Genomic DNA, 17637 nt, shown 5'->3' on the forward strand with positions numbered 1-17637 from the left:
TATTTTCAGTTGGTAAAGTTAGTACAGCACCCATTTTATAACAAGCCCATAGCTTTTGTTTTTTCTCTACAAAGCCTGTGGGAAGGACAATAATTACTTGGGTGAGATGGTTAGTGATTTGTGGATCTTTTTTTCTTTGGTTCTATTCTTTACACCTATCAGAAATAGTAAATTTGACATGACTTTCTGGAGTGCCCTACAAGTGAACTGCATTTAGACCTTACTAAAGATTGTGGCTTAATTGCTGATGTATGAGGATTTATAAAGGGATTCCTTGGGGACTGAAGGCAGTGTGTAACAAGAGCAGTGGCCTGTCAACTCTACAACATTTCTTCAAAGGGGAAAAGTGCAGATCCTTCAGTGTCATGTGCCAATTATTGCATTAACTTGTGTAGGTGACTTTTGGGGAGGAGAAGGGAGGTTTCTGACCTGTTTGAGCCATGAAGACAAGCAGTCAAATTCATGTAAAAAATGTAAGTATGTGCATATGTATGCACAGAGGTGAACATTCATGTTGCTTTTCTGTACTCCACTGAAGTAGCAGGCAGAAAGAAATTGCCTTCTGCTGGGTCAGAATCTAACTGCATAGTTTCAAAGATAACTGATGTTTATATTTACTCTTTCTTTATGTGAAATTCTATGGACTAGATAGTACAGTGGTTGAGTCCAGACTGTAATCTCGCAAAATCTTGTTATGAGAATGATAGAGTTATTTTCCAGAAAAATATCTAGCAGGCTTTATCTTGATGTGTCAATGAAAGGGTCACTTGCTTAAGTGCCACCAAACAGGATTTACTGTTTAGGTGTAAGTGAAATCTGTGCTTCAATCACTTGTTGGCCATTAGTTAATTTTTAGTTTTTTATTGGAGTTTAACTTTGTCATTTTTCAATCAGGGCCAAAATCTGGTTTTAAGTGTTTTTTCCAGTTGTGTTTGGGGCACTAGTCCTCTAGCAAAAACCAGGTATCTGTGGCATTAATGCGTGCAAGGTCCCAGCCTCTTTATTAGGGATAAAGAGGAGTCTGGGCTCGTAGGCTACATTGCAGGATTAGCACCTAAAGTGTGATTATGTGCTTACCAGGGTGATTGTTCCCTTTGCTGCTCTTCGAACAGTGCACACTCTGCTGTGGTAGTCTTTAGACCTATCAAGTCTTTGGGGCAAAATTCATCCTTTCCTTAAAAAAGCCTATGTTATGAGAGAATTTGTGGATATAAGTTTGAGAATTGTAGGTGTATTAACAAAAAGGTGAGTTTAGATCTGCCCTTGCAGATTTGGTTGGCATTATGGTGCACTAAGCCAAGGGATGCTCCTAAATATGCAGGGAGAACCATGTTGATGCCAAGGGATCCAGAGAGCAAAGGCATGCTTAAGCTGAGCATTTTGTCTGCATTCCCACTCCCCTGGTCCTGGACTCCCGTGTTATGTCTGAGGTAGGTGTTTGTGTTTGGCTGTTTGGTCAAACTGACAGTTGCCAATGAATGCTGATGGCAATGACGGCCACCTCTGCCCAGCCTCCCCAACTAGTGTGGGCAGGCAGGTGAATGCCACCTTCTGTGGGAAACAGCACTTTTCAGTTCCTCTGCAAAGATCTCTAGGTGATTCTGTTTTCTTCTTCGTGGTTTTAAGATCAAGAATATTACTTTTGGTGTAGTTCTTTAAGGCTTAACACACTTTCCAGCTGCACTGGTGATAGCACCATGCACTGCTCAGGTAACCATACAGACCTCCCGATTCATAAACATTCATCAGTTCATATTGTAAATGTTAATCCCATGAGCCAACTCCAATAGTGAGTTGAATTGGGGCCAGACTTATTAGGGCAACCAACAAGCCTCTCTTTGAATACAGGGCACACAGAGGAGAAAAGGGCAGGTCTTAAATCAGTGTGTAGTTTAATTGTTTTTATTTTCTCAGAGGCCCCGAAGCAATGTAGTGCAGGTTTTTCAATGCTGACATCACAGAATACTGGGACATGCTGCCAAGTCCATGTGGGTGGAGAAGAAAGAAGGTGTTCTTGGTTCTTATAAATGCTTCTGTTCCCAAGGAAGAAAAAAGGAACAAACTTTCCTGATGATTCTCTGAGAATGTAAATGTCACATGAACATTTTGGCTAATGGCAGAAATGGCATTTCCTGTGCTGTCTTCACTGCTCAATTGTCTTGTCCTAGTTATGTAAGTTGTGTTTTATCAACTGGAGCATATGCATAGAAAACCAGTTGGAGAACTCTACGAGTCATTTATCACCTCCTCACAATTTCCAGCAGAATTACTCATACTCACAGATGCTCTGAAAAGTGTTCAGGTATTCTGCATCAAAGAATTGAAGTTGCATCCTTTCACCTGTAAGCTAAACATTTTTTGTCTTATCTGATGATATTTAGGTTGCAAAAGCTGCAAATTAGCACGAACATCCATCATTTTCCTTAGGAAGGAATCTCAAAAGTTTTTAGCAGTTACGTGACTTTTTGATAGAGGGAGGATTGTTGGGCTAAACTCATCCTTGATGAAACTTAATTTCTTATAGTGATTTGAGATAAATTAATTTTCATGCTTTGTACCTTCTGTGGTGTGCAGCGTGGGAGGGATGATCGTCACCAGTTTACACAAATCATTTGCTTTACAACAGTATATTGACCAGCCCATTATACCATTTTATTTATGTAACCAAATCTAAAGATGATGCTTTTCATTCAGACATCCTATGTCTAGCAAACAAATTATGACACCTTTGTAAATAGTGTTCAGGTCATTGAGTTTCCTAAAAGAGCATGGATAATCACTTTTTGAATATTTGGCAGTGCACAGTGTGGCCTGGAAATGGAAACACTCTTTAGAGGTTGTTCAGTTTGAATCACAGCAGAAGAGGCTTAGAACCACCTGGAGTCTTAGCACTGTTTGGTTTGTGCTCCTTTTTATCTGTCATTAAGAACTTGTGCTCTTGCTATGCTGATATAAGATGGCCCTTTAAAGATGATGTGTAGTTTTTATTTATTGTGTTATCAAGTGCACTCTACATAAAAAGAGTGCTTTGCTGTTCCAGACCTTTGAGACGCTTCGGGGCTGGGGCAACATTACTTGAAATAATAATGTCCAACTCAGTTTCTGGCAGGCAAAGGAAGGGAGTGTGGGAAGAAAACAAATTATAAAAAATCTAGCCTCACATAGAGCAGAGGACACAGTGTTTAGCATAGCTCAGAATGGTTTGCATGTGTGAATCTGGAAGGCTTACATTATGTTGCATGTCTCTGTGGGAGTGGGGAATTGAATTGTGTAGTGATTTTAGCAAAGTGGAAAATTAATGGAGGAACATATTTGCTTTTGCCTCTTTTTGCATGCCTACCCTGAATGTGCTTGCAGGTGGAAGCTGTTAGCTGTGGAGCTGTTGATCCCAGCAGGGAAAACCAGCTTGCTCTACTAATCATTGGGGCAGGTAGCAGACTACTAAATCTTGTTTGCTATAATTGGCCTAGTAGTGCCTTTGAATCAGTGGGACTAGGGTGAATAATGTACTCAAGATTTGTCCTGGTATCTTCATCATAGGCCATAGGTCTTACAATGTAAACTATTAAATTACTGCAGATGAAACACCAGAGAGATTGGTTTTGGAGTCCCTCGGGGATTATGGAATTGCAAATTAACTCCTCACAATTTATTTAATCAGAGTGTGTATTTATTTTTCCAGAAGACATTCTCTTGTGAGAAAAGTTCGTGAAGCAGCTAATTGGAACTGGGGTACAGCTGGGACTCCCAGCTTCCTTCTGGAAGTAGTAAGCTCCTTTTGTGTCTTTCTTTGTCTGCTCTCTATGATGTATTGATATAAAGGACTTTACATTGAACCTCCAGCAGGGGCAGATAGGCCCAAAACTCCTCAGCACTCAGTATGGAGGGGAAAAAAAAAAAAAAATATTAGCTTCAAATTCTTTCCCAGAAGTCCTGGCAAATGATGGCTTGACATGACACAAAAATGTACGTGAGTCAGAATAGTTGTGCTGTCACGATGTCTTACAGATAATGTGGTTTGCTCCCAGTTTCCAACATGGTCTTCTTTTTTCTTTCCACTATAAATAATGCTTCAAGAGATATTTCTGTTTAATGTTACTTTTCTTCCAAAACAAAAATTTCTATTTTGTTTGCAAAAAGTGGTATGTCTCCCAGTCCATCGGATCTGCAGTGTCAACTACACTTTGTATAGTTTGGATTGTAGAATAGCTTTTGAGTGGAGGATCTTTCTTGCTTGTCTGAAAAATCTAGGTCCTCAAAGAAAAATATTACAAATGTTTGTTTCTTCTGTGAATTGATCTGTTGCCTTCTACATGCTTGCAGGTATGAATGTAGGGGCCAAAACTTGTAAGGCTGGCATTTTCAAAAGGATGTAAGGAATGAAATGCAGTGGGAATTGGGATGCATACAAATCCTGAATTTCTTTGTACATGGTCCCATTATTTCACATGTAGCTCCTGGGGTGTTGCTGCTGCGCGTGTAGTAGTGTAGTGTGTTCCCTTGTATGTAATGCAAAGAAAAGTGTTTCCTATCTGGGTGGGTGACTGCCTGGAGTTCTACGGGGTGGGCACTGGGGCTTCCCAGGTCCCACCTGGCTGAAGACTCTGTGTCTGCAGCTGGCTCGGAGTTGTCCCAGAGGACTTGAGGGTAACTCTTGGAGGGGAAGAAGAGTGCCTGGGCCTTGATGGAGGTGCCATTGATGTTGATGGCTGAATTCCCTCTGTGCAGCGTGAGACCAAATGAGATAAAGGCCTTTAGGTCTTGAGTACAGGGACAGTATTTCTCTTCAAAAAGTGTGTCACTATTTCAGTTCATGCGATGGAACGAGGGAAAAAGCTTTAGTGATCTTATTTAACTTTTTATTTTCATGGAGAGGGTGAGAACCTGTGAACTTGTCAGTTTACTTTTCCTAATGCTTGTTAAATTTATCTTCAGTGCATTTGCATTGTGTTCAGATTATCTAATCAGTTTGCAATTAATCCTTTTTTTTTTTTTTTTCCTTCCCCATTTCTCATCTCTGCCATCATCATGAAAGTAAGCACCTATAGCCATAGGTTTTGCTGCTCAAAAAGGAGTTGTTTTTAGTAGAAGTCGATTTAGTATCTAAAATTAGAAAAGCTCTGGCTTGTCTCCTGGATCAGGTGGTTATAGTGGTGAAGACCACCTGTCACAGGAGTTTTTTGTTTTGTTCTTGGGGACAAATATTTTTTTTTACAAAGAAGGATATGCAACTTTAGGAAAATGGTAACTGTAACTACTTTAACATCTGATGTCAACCAAAAACTGAACTGAGTATGCTCAGATATCAGAATATTTTTCTGTAGTTAAGGCTGTATTTCCATCATAAGGACTTTCAGTATCTTTAGAGATTACAGGATAATAATAACTTGGCAACTAAAAAGAAAAAAAAAAAAAATTGGCATTGTAAATTGGCTTCAGATGGGTTCTCCTGAGAGTAGATTTGTTTAACCACATCATTAAAAAAAACTTGTTACATTTAGATTATATCAAATTCCTAGTAGTCTATCATCTGGGGTTGGACCTCTGTGCCATCTCAAAAGGAGAAATGCAATTTTACTGTTGCCACTTAAAATCTTACTGGTTTGGGTAGAGCTTTTGTAAAATGCATTGGTGATTTCCAGCTGGGTTTTTTTTTAAAGTGTGTTTAACCTTCCTTGTAATTGCAAATGATCCTGGTGTCTGTGAACCTTAGCTATTACTGGAAGTGCTGGGAGGTGAGGAGCCTGGGTGGTGTTGGTAAATACTAGCATGCACCCATCTGCCCCTCTAGAGTCACAGTTACATTTAAGGTTGTGACCCTGCATGCCACTGGCTTTTAGTGGGAGCTGGCTTCTTAGTTATGCAGGCGTGCTGTGACAGTGCATACGGATGCACATTTGTGGATACAGATCCTGATCCTGCAGCGTGCACGGCAGAGAGCCATTCTGGTTCCACCGGGGTCCTTTGGAAAGGAGCTGTTTGCTCTGAGAAGCCATGCCTCCACTGCGGCTCTGCACACGGGATGACTCTCCATTCCCCCTTCTTTCTGCTCCTTGAGGAGAGCTGATTCCTTGCACAAAACCTGAGTGATATCCAGAAAGTCATTCCAGCCTGCTTTGCAGTAATTCGCTCTTCAAGTGGTTTGTTTGGTAAACTAGAAATAGTGTCAAGCATATTGAGTGCAGTTTGCTGAAGTAAAAACAAATACATCCCTTTAATGTGAAGAGTTACTTTATGTGTTTCTGTTTTGAAAATTAATTTTTTGCACTGGAAAGCTCGATGGAATAGTGCTGGAAGCACAGATAAACAGGAATAGCAAGTATTCAGCATGATTGCAACGTTTGAGATACTGTCCTCCGGTGCAGAGGCAGACCTGGAAACTCCACCCGGGCACTTTGAGATGGAGTTGCTGAAACAATCCTCTGTAAATAACAGATCTCGGTGTTTGTTTTGCTGGTTTTGTAATAAGTCATTTGTGAATCATTGTTTTCATTATTCATCTAGCCTCAGAGATGGAGAAATAACATTTAATGAATTTATGAACTAATATTTTTCCATCAGTAACTGATAAATTACTGAAGGGTGAGCCTATCCACTTCCATTTGAAGTGTGTGACCATTCAGTCCTGGGCCTCTTTGGTGATGCTGCCGCTGCAGGGGCCAGCTGTGTGGATAATGGATCTTGTGACCTGGATTTATGTCCACCAGCAGCTGGATTGCACCATCAAGAAATTTCACATAGGCCATTTGCGCGAGGCTTGGGCGGAGCATCAGAATAAGGCCTAGGGAAGAGTACTGCAGATGGGCAATGCTGTGGTACCATCCAAAATCATATTTTCTTGTTTTCTGTTTTCTTAGTGCTTGTGGCAGAAGTTAATGCTCCAGCCACTGACACCCATTCCTGTCTGAGCTACCTGTGTTTGCCAGCTCCCTCTCCTAGTCCGATCAACTGAGTTATTGTGCAGTAGTAACTCTTTGCTAATTTAGCTCAGCTCAACGAATTCATGTGTGTGGCTGGGTTGACACCTTGTGGAGATGCAACCTCAAGTAGAAGACAGTGTTTATGACACCTGGGGAGGAGTGACTGGAGAACTACTGATGCATTTTCTTTTGTAGACAGTACAGGAAGGCCAGCTTTGTGTTTAACTTTTTTTAAAAACTTTCTTGCAATTTCAGTCTAGCACTCCAGTTAGAGCAAGTGTTTACATTTCAGTCTTTGGAACTGCTTGCAGTTGGAGCCGCTAGCTGACACCTCAGCTAATACTTGGTCCTTCTTCAGTTCTGCAGCAATTTAGGAAGAGAGATAAAAAGACTTAGGAAAACGAGTATGGATGAGTGGGTGAAATGAAAACAAATTGAATTGGTACAACCTGTAATCATTGAAAGACGTGTTCACCTGTACTGTAGAGAAGACACTTTCAGGGCCTTGGACTTGCTGGCCAGGATGACATGTGTCAGGTGACAATCAAGGGCATTCTCTGCTGACATAAAGCAGTAATGTCTCATAACTGGATGGGTCACATAACCTCTTGCCGGCAGGTTAAGAATATATGCTGCAGTTTGTACTCTCTCACATTACTAGGTGTTCTCTGCAGACTTAGGCTTGCCCACATGCAGATCTCATGCTTGCTGGCAGTAATTACATAGTTAATGTGTGCAAGCTTGAGCAGTTGTCCTGAAAAGTCTGATATAGTCTACTGGGGTTCTTAGCTTTCATTGTGCCCTGTCAGACTAAATGATGACAGCAATTTATTGAAGATGTTGTGGCTGCTGAACAACCTATTTTATTTTTTAGAGAGTTGTAGTCACTTAAAGTGAGTAATCAGAAATATGTGTAATGTGTTCCTCTTCCAGACTTTTATTTAGATAAATGGATTGCATGACACTAGGCCAACCTCTCCAGCCATTTAGATGCTGTTGCTGCACAAAGACTCAAGTTTGTTTTCAGAACCTGGTAAGGGTTTTGCCTTTTGCTTGGGCTCAGCTTTCTGAGTCACTCTGGGAAGTTTTATTATGTTTTCTTCTTGGTAGGGAGTCTCTCTGCTGAGAGCTCAAAACGTTGCTCCCTTCTGTGTGAGAAGTACGGTCTGTCCCAGCAGGCAGTGCTGACAGACCCCTGAACTCTACATGTCCCACTGCATCTCCAAGAAATTCCGTAACAGCAGTATAATGTGTTATTGGGAGCTATTGTTCTGTTTCCCAGTGAGATTTAGCTTTAACTTGGAGCTTACATGGTTTTAGTGAGGTGTAATACACTGCATCAGGGTGTGTGCAGGTGAGCCTTCAAGACAGAGGAAACAGTGGAATCTTCAAAACGCTTCATGATGGGAGCAGAAGTCTCACTGCAAAGTGAGTTAAGAGTAAAGGTTTGACAGAAAGTAAATTGGAATTTCTGATGGGCATCTTCTACCTGTCTTTGGGAGCTACGCTCTGCAGTTTCTGTAAAAAACAGAATTACACCGCTTTCATGTCTCAGTGCAGAGAAGTGCATTGCTTTTAGCTGAAATGCACTACAGCCTACCTGTCAGGTAGGTGATCTCTAGAATCACAGCTGTGTACAAGAGCTCACATCTGGAATATTACGTCCAGTTTGAGGTTCCCCAGTGTAAGAACAACATTGGTGCCTACTGGGATGACTCCAGTGGAGGGCCACTAGGGTGATTAAGGGGACAGTGAAGAGAGATGGAGAGAAATATTTTTCTCTTGTCTGGAAGAGGGGAGGCTATGGGCAAGTCTCAGTGCTGCCTTTAGCTACTTTGTGGGTAGCGAGGGTATAAAAAAGGTGCTGCCAAACTTTTATTGGAAATGCATGATGAAAAGGCCAGCACAAAGGATACAAGTTGTAACAGGGAAAATTCCAGGTAACGTATAGGAAAAACTTTTGTACCGTGAGGGTGGTCAAACACTGGAACGGAGACTGTGAGGGGTTGTAGACTCTTCAGTCTGAAAGTATTTTGAAGATCAACTGGCTGAAATCTGGGTGACCTGCTAGGGATAGGTCCTTGGACTACAGACCTACAGAGGCTCTTCCAACCTGTATCATTCTATGATTCTAGTTTTGTGTGAAGACCGTGGCCTCTTGAATGGAAACTGATGATAAAGATCAGATGTGCTGCAGGTAGTCAGCTCTGGTGTGACTTGTGCAACCATCAGTTTGAGTTCAAGCATTGACTTTGAGCAACAACACAGAGTAACACAGATCCCAGCTCACTCTCTTTTGCCATTCTGTTTTGGGGAGTTCACTTGTTGAACAAGAATTATATTTACATATGTGCGGAGCTGTGAAGAACAGCGAGGGAACAGCAGTGGATATATATACAAAACTGGCAGAGTAGCTTTCCGAAACAGAGTAGGATTTTTTTTTCTCCTATATTTCTCTGCCATATCAGCTTGTTGAAATGGATTCCTCCGTGTGATGTTCTTGGCCCAGCACAGAGTCAATTTTAGGTGCCCAGGAAAGAGCTGTACTGTTTTTGCTGAAGAGGGGAGGCACACAGGCCCAAATGGATCAACAGAAGATAATAGCAAAAGATAGGAAGAGGCAGGTTTTGTTTCTGACGCTTAACAGTTCAGCTGCTGAACAACCACAGGGTCTGCACACAGTTAGTTCATGACCAAAATAACTGTTTCTGCACTGCAGCTAATCTCACAGCAGCAGAACGTGCCCACTGGTCGTAGGTTACTTTTTTTCCTCCTCTGGCCAGTCTGTGGGTGACAAGTGTTTATACCAAGATGAAGCTGCCAGCTGTTGGTGTAGCTTGTGCCAGGGTTAAATCTTTTCTGCCTGGTTAAGGCTGAGTTTTGCGAGGTAGGACATGAAAAGTGCATGAGCCTGGGAGAAGAACAGAGGAGCAGTACTGGCTTCTGGTTTGTGCTTCAGGACCTTCCTTGGGAATCTGCTATGGAAATGGACTGCAAAATGTGTGTCTTTAAAGGTTGAAAATGTCTTTCAGAAGCTCTTAAAAAGTGATTGAGGTAAACAGCACCTTTTGTTTGTGGCTAATACTAGAATATTATTAAGATTTATTGCTTTCACAATGATTTCTTCGTTCCAGTGCATTACTATGCCTGAGTTCTCTGCCAGGTCCGATCCCTGTCTGATATCCCTTAGCAAATGGACATGGCATGTGAACATATGAACATGGTATTTGCATATCTGTCACTGTAGCAGAGCAGAAATCTTGCTGACCCCTGAAATTTTATCTGGTGGGTTCTGATCAGACAGAATTAGTTTGCATCACTTCTCTGGTGCAGTTTTGTGCTATCTTTTATACTTTGTGGTTTGTGACAGGTCCATAGGCTGTTATCAGGAACTATAATGCCGCAGCTGTCCATGTCCCGGAGTTCACTTATGTCTTTGGAAGACTGAAACTGGCAGACACTGTAGTTAAAATGGCCCTGTTCAGAGGGGCTCTCAGTGGGGCTCAGCCCAACAGCTGTGGGCCCCAGAGCCTCCTTGTTTCGCAGCAGACCTGGTGCGGCCTGAGCTGAAAGCTTCACATGCACGGCAAAATGGGGTTTTAGAAAATCCGCTGTAGCATATTTTCTGAACAAATTGCATTGCTTCTCTGTCTTGGGGAAGTAACACAGTGATAACTCTCTAGAAAGTTTTTGTTTCCATCTGTCTTGGTGAATGAGAAAGGGAGATAGAGGAGATCTAAACTTTGTTTTAAAGGGCTTCTCACAGGCAGTGTTGCCTATAGGCAGTGTGGTGTTCAACTAGTAAGGATCTGTTTGCTTAAACTATTGAAATTCAGCCAGGATCACTTTACTTTTCTCAGTATTAGTACATTCTTTGAGAGTAAAATGTTTGTTTGTTTCTGCTATCCCCATGCTATTACTACACGAAAAAAGATTGATACATCCTTTGCAGTTGATTTTGAATAGATGGATGATACAAAGACAAATAAATGTTGAAGCAGCAAACCAAAACCAGCCAAACCAACAACAAGATTATTATTTAATTAGTTCTCCTGTGTGGTCTCATTCTTATCCTGCTAACATTGCTTGGGTCAGTATTAAAAACACATACCTTGGTGTTTACTAAACATGTAGTATTTGGGTATTGCCCCAGGCAGCAGCTGTGGTGTGTGGAGGTGTGCTTGTGTGGGAGGAGGAACTGGGAGGTTTGGTAGGTACTTAGGTACCAAAACCTCTGCCATCACCTCTCCCTGTCTTCCCTGCTTAGGCAGGTGCTGCTAGGAACTGTGTGGCTCCCCTTGGGAGAGTGGGGGTGTGTTTGGTGGCTTTAAATGGGAAACTCTTCAGAGCAGAAGCCCTTATAGTATTTATAACACATGACTCAAGTGAGGTCCTGATTTAATCTGTGGCTCCATGACATGTGTGGTATAAAAAAAAATTGTCTGATAGCATTTTATTTTCACGCTTGGTAAGTTGTTGCATACCACTAACCTTTTCTTAGCAGGAGGATAAGTCTATTTCCACTGATACTAATTATATTACGAAAAAAAACCCTAGTGTACTGCAGGCTGTAAAAGTGGTCTTCTGTGAAAGGTAAACAAAATGTAATTTTTAAGTGTCATGTTACTAAATTAATTGCATTTGCATCAAATAATTCTTCATTTCCTGTATTGCTGTTCCTGGTTTGCTGCTACTTTCCTGCTATTAATTACTTATTTCAGTTCAGATACAGTAGCTTTGTTTCACTGCCTTTTTACTATGGTATGGGTCAGGTTCCTTCAGGAAATTGACCAATGAGTTCCACTTACTGGTTTTGGGATTTTGTGTTTGTTTGTACAGTTAAATGTATTGTGAAAGCCTGAAACCCCAAGTACATCATTTCTGCCACTACAAAGCCGTAAGTGCTTCTTACCTGTTTAAAAATCAGTATTTAGGACTGACTGAATTATAGGTTTCTTCCTTTATACTGGGTAAAAGACTGAAAATACTAGGGAATTTCTTACAAGGGTCATTATAGAACTGATTGCCTGGACTTGCAATCCTTTAGAGTATTACTGATACCATAAATACAAACTGTGTATCTGCACAGGTAGTCTTCTGCTGATAAACAAATTTGTAGATTTTGATGTTTTTGGCTAAGACTGACAGGACTGTGCCATATGTGTGTCCCAAGTTTGTGAGGTTTATTTTCCAAGGAGATAAATAATTTCCTTTGGGCCTCTGATCTTCTTGGAGCTATAATCCATGAAGCCAAATCATAATAGGGCTTAAGGGTGTAAATATTATTGTAAATGAGACAGTAATACAATTCCTGGGAGGGAAGCTTAAGAATAATTGAAGATAGCTAATCAATACTTTTTTTCCCTTCCTAAACAGAGGGGAAAACAAAGCAGTGTGTCCGTCAAATGAGTATGGAAATTATTGTTTATCCTTCTGAAGTGCCTTCTGGTAGTAATGAAAACTGCATACACAGTTAAGAAGAACCAAAAATAAATATTTGTCCAGATGAGAAGCTATGAGTAGGAGATAAACAAGGCAATGGTAATGGGACTGTCAAAACTGTCTGAAAGCCAAAAGAACAGAGAAGAATATCAGTTTGGATTTCAGCAGCTATTTTAGGACAGAAGGTCACTGAGGCAGAAAACCCCAGACTTTATCAGTATTTACAGTATGTTCCGATATGTTCCAGGGTATGTGTTTGTTTATTATTTTTCTTACTGGGCTTGGAGATGTTGTTTAGCTCCTAAAACAGAGCCTTCAATTTTCCAATATAGGAGAAGTAAAATAGCTCTGTGGAAATCTTAGTGCCTGCAGAGAGGTGTGTCAAGTGGAGCCTGCTGAGTTGCAGCAAGGCTGAGAAATGTTTAAGTGAATCTTGAACTTGAGACTTAAGTTTTCAGGTAGCTTACACTGATGCTGGATGCTAAGTGTCCTTGCTATAAAACCGTGCTGTAGCAGCATCTGCATGCTGCAAGGGAGGCTGCCTAGGCTAGACAACATAAAGGCTTGTGATGAGATGTTAACTGTTGTTCTGGACAACTGACATCAAAGTAGGACAAGGATGGAGGGGTGCTGGGCACTAAATCACCCAGAGTTATTCAGGGGGTGGTGGGAGAATGTATTACGTAGAAGCAGACCTGCTGACTACCATACCCTGCTATCCCCACACATCAGTGAAATGTTTGCAATATTTGCTGTCCTGTTGTCCCCAACTTGCACACGCCCTGAAGGGGGATAGATGCCTTTGAAGGGCTGCAGAAGGTAGTTTGTCCCAGGAGCTGGTTAGAGCTGTCCCGTACTGGTCATCTTTGCAGAGGGGCTGAAAATCTCCATCTCTGGCTAATGGTACTTTCAAGAATTGGGTTGCAACAGCTCCTATGTTAACAGCAGAACTGTGAACTCTGCTTCAAAATGACTGGGGGACCAGGTGTGAGGTGTTCACGTTGGCGTTGGTGGGTAATGAGGCGTGGTGTACCACCTGCTCACCACACTGTACCACACCCCGGTGTTCTCTCAAGTTTAATCCTTGTGGCACATCTTCCTACTGAAAAGAATTTCTTATCAGAGGACCTGCAGGAGTTGTTTCCCTTCTGCATAAAAATTCGTTACCTTTTCCTTTTTGGATTGTTCCGTTTCTTGGTCTTTTGCTGTACTCTCTCCCTAGTTCTATGCCCCTTTCCTCACAGTGTTGGTTCTTTGGCCCTATCCTGTTGAATGACCCTATGTTCTGCCATTCCCACAGGCTGAGCATCATAGCAAGCACATGGCTGGGCACTCTTGAAAAGAGAGGTCAGAGAGTAATAAATGATGCTCTTTATCCTAAATATGCCAGACAGCCCTGGACACCCAAAGAGGACACTCATGATGTTTTAATGTAACTATTACAGGGTCTAATTAAGTTTATACTAGCTCAAATCAGTTTGAATTTTATCTACATTTCAAAGGGAGGGGAGTTTTCCCCTTCAAACATTGCATCTAGTTCTTCTCCATGGTCTTTGAATCACAGATTTGTCTGAAACTCTTGACATCACCAAGGGTAGTACACACTGGCAAACAGGTTTTTTTTTTTTTAGTATAAATAAGGCCAACCTAATAGTTAGATTTTAAGGGTGGGGGGAGGAAGGCAGTGAGACATCTGTGCTTTAATCCCCTTATGACTGTTTTCATAGCAGTGAGAGCTAGATGAGGAGTCACGTTTGCAGGGAGGACTAGTGAAAAGTTTTGTGCATGACTGTGTTATTGCTGGGCTTTGCTTCGCACTGACACAACTAGTTTTACTTGTGCACATGCCATGTGGTCTGTATTGGCCAAGACTTGCTTCTAGCTGAAAACCAACCCAGCTACAAAGCTGGCAGCCAGAGAAGACTCCCTCCCTGTATAGTGGAAGCAGGTCTTAGTGATGCTACCCACTGCAGGACAGATGCATTTAAAATCATTTGTAAAACTGGATTTGGGATTTTGCAAATGAAGTTGAACAAGGCAAGTGCTATTTAACAGTCTGTGTGCTTTAACAGAGTATTGTATTCCTGTTACACTGTAGTTCTGTGAAAGAGTAAAAGCCCAGGCTTGGTGTTCTGCTCTAAGAAATAGGACACTGAATTGCACTTGGACCCCGGAAAGCCAGGTTTAGTCCTTGTTTTGTGTATAAACTCCGTTTGGGTGACCGTGTCTGGCTAGCGAAGTGGCATGATGCAAAGATCCTTGATGTAGTCCAAGACCCAGAAGTGGGGATCTTAATGAAGATGTGAAGGCAGTTAGCCTGTAAGCAAATGCTGCCCTAATGCAGCTGTAGAGCTTCTGGGATGCAGTGCCAAACGCGCCTCTGGGCTGTGGTCAGAGCAGCCACATTAGGGTTTTGTGACAGGATTCTGGTCTGGTCTGGTCTGCTGTGAGAAAGACTTGGTGACAGTGAGGTATCTGGGTACAGCTGTGATAAGGCTTCTGAAAGCCAGTGAGTTACTTTGGTTGCATTTCAGACCCTACCTTTTAGATCATGTAGGTATCAACATAGATTATGCTACAGTAGCTCTGCTTTGGAATTTTTTTTTTTCTTTTAGTTTTGGAGTCATATGATGCAGGTATAGGAGGAGGGCTAGGCAAACACCAATGTCAATGTTGGTTTGAGGAAATGAGAACTGAAACAGTTTGTAGTGGTCCACTTTGAGACTTTCTCTCGAATAAACCTAGAGAGAAATCAAACATCCTAGAGAATGACATGCTGGGAAGACCATTTGAAGGTGTAAACAGTGGCTGAAAACAGGTGATGTGCCATACAGGATGCACTTCCCACATCCAGACTGGTGGTGTGGCATTGTGCCAGTACCTCTGTTTATTTTATCTTCTCAAATGTCTGTTGTTCCTTTTAAATATATTTATTGTGTAATTCTGAAATGTCATTTTGATCATTCAAGGATAAATGGAAAAAAGATGTTATAATATACTGTGGTTGCCGGAAAGGCTAAGAGTGGCTGTGCTGATAAGAAAATGATGGAAGGCTCAAGAAATGACTGCTAAATAGAATATCCCAGCTGTCCCAAGCATTGGGACTGTAGTATATGATAGTAAGAAGCAAAAACTCCATGTGTTTTAGAAAAGGACAGAACATAAAAGATGTGGCACTTAGATGTATAAAATATAAGGTTAACACATGCATTTCTAAGAAATGTCTTATCTTTCCTTCTATCGATTTTCATTTGAGAATGGAAAGGAAAGCTGTGATCACATTCCCAGCTCTGCAGTGATTGCTCTGAGGAATATCCAGTTTTTCCTGCTGTGTTGTCTGGGTAGAGTGCCCTGCTTTGTCCTCATCTACTGCTGTCCTGATAAAGATGCCATAAAAAGGAAGGTTGAGGAGGAGTTATGACCATCTCTGCTACCCTACCATTGTACTGCACAGAGATTTTTTTCTTTAAGATGGTAAGGTTTGCTACTGTATAATACACTGCAAATTCTCATAGGAAAAAAACAAAACAAAACACCAAAGTACTGATATCTTTTCTCATTTCAAAGCATTTATTTGGGGTAGAGGGCAAGACACTTGTCAAGCATCTGTTTGTGGTGAATTAAGTATCATTGACAACAAAGTGAGAAAAACAGAAGGACTGAATAAAAGACATTTTCCCCAGAAAGTTGCTATTTGCAAAATAAATCCCTTTGATTTAAACACAGAATCTTCTCTTAAAACTTTGATATGTTTGATAAAGAAATTGAGGGATTTCCACTGGGGAAACTTGAGATCTAAGGAATCATTGTCAGGAATGGTATATAAAAGAGAAAACAAAGATCCTGAAAACTCTAAACTTGTTTGACTTTTTGTATGCAAAAAGCAGGCTAAAGCAGAGCATGTGAATAGCATTCTTTGATATGTCTGATGTAGGTAATGCTGAAATGGTTGGAAATGTTTACAGAGTTTGTCATGTTGTTAGAAGAGTGAATTTAGATAAGATTCTGAAACTTGTATCTGATGGACAAGTTTCAAAGATAGTATTTTAAAATTTATCTAGTAATGTCAATTATTCTTTCTGTGGCAACAGGCTCTTATCATTACTGATAAATATCTTAATTAAAAGATACAGTAAAGCGGTGTTGCTGAAATTGATTTTATGTACCATAATGAGGATGGCTTGAATAATATAAATAAATATTTCTGACGGTTTGAAAAGGATGGCAAACTTTCACCAGCAAAATTTAGGGGAAATGACTTTATTTTTCAAATTTTTCTTTCTTTCTACTGAACTGCTTTTGCACTGTTTTCAAATGGTTTGCAATTCAGAAAATCTCAGTCTTTTATTGCTGGCCAAAGAATAACAAGCAACTCTGAAAATTAAGGGGGTGTGAGTCAAAATGGAAAGGAATTGCTGGTTATATATTACTGACTAATAAATTTTTCCATGATTTTACCTGTTGTAATCTGCAAACCAGACATGACTGAAAAAAAGGTGTGTTTCCATGGCTGCTTTTTCTATCTGGATAAAACTAGACTCATCAGAAAGTTATTTTTCACATATTTGTTTGAATGTTTTAAATGGGTAAAAATGCAATAAGCCTATTCTGAAGAACAACAAAAAAAGTAGTATTTTTATGACAGCTGGTGAAGCAGCCTTATTAATTAGTCTTCTTGGCTACAGCATGAATTTGATGCAGGAAGTATTGAAATATTTCATCCTCTTTTTCTCCATGGCCTTTGCAGAAAAAGGAGTACTTTGTGCACCTTTTCTCAAGGAAACTTGCAGGCACAGACATTGGTTTTAATATAATAATAAATAGAATTATGCCTTTTTTTGCTGTAGATTGATGGAAAACAACATTGAAGATTATATTATTGTCAAACAGATTGTCATGTGAAAATTCTTTATTTCCCCTTTGCACACACAGTTTGAATGAGCATTTGAGTCATTCCAGTTATTCTTCCTTAGCCGTTGTCTAAATATTTAGTGCTGAATACAATCTGGTTTTTGGCTTTTTTTTTAATTGCACATACAATTTATAGGCTCCTCCTCTGCCTGTTATAAACCATACTTCTTGTGCATATGCTTTCCTGCAATATTAGGCAATTTGAAAGTTTAGCTGCTTGTCATGGAGCATCTGCTTTGGTAGATGGGCAAGGCTGTGGAAGCTCGAGATGAGTTATTTGCAATGAGGTGAAGGAACCCAATGACATCTTTTGTTGTGTTAAATACTTTAATAATGATTAAATATTTTCAATACCACTCAGTTG

The 17637-nt window shown here is 40.6% G+C and overlaps 1 protein-coding gene across 32 annotated transcripts in view; it reads left to right on the plus strand.

Moving 5' to 3' along the window:
• MAP2 (microtubule associated protein 2) overlaps positions 1 to 17637 on the plus strand; it is a 235414-nt gene that overhangs the window by 16474 nt on the left and 201303 nt on the right. Inside the window, exon 1 of one of the 32 annotated variants that reach the window (XM_033008988.2) lies at positions 7926 to 7953. The exons of the other annotated variants lie outside the window; for them this stretch is intronic. The gene's annotated coding sequence lies outside the window, so the exon portion shown is untranslated. Of the gene's footprint in view, positions 1 to 7925; positions 7954 to 17637 lie in introns of those variants that run through there. 32 annotated transcript variants of the gene reach the window in all.

The sequence above is a fragment of the Tyto alba genome, unplaced genomic scaffold (genome assembly GCF_018691265.1).
Source record: "Tyto alba isolate M040663 unplaced genomic scaffold, T.alba_DEE_v4.0 Super-Scaffold_7, whole genome shotgun sequence".
Lineage (NCBI taxonomy): Eukaryota > Metazoa > Chordata > Aves > Strigiformes > Tytonidae > Tyto > Tyto alba.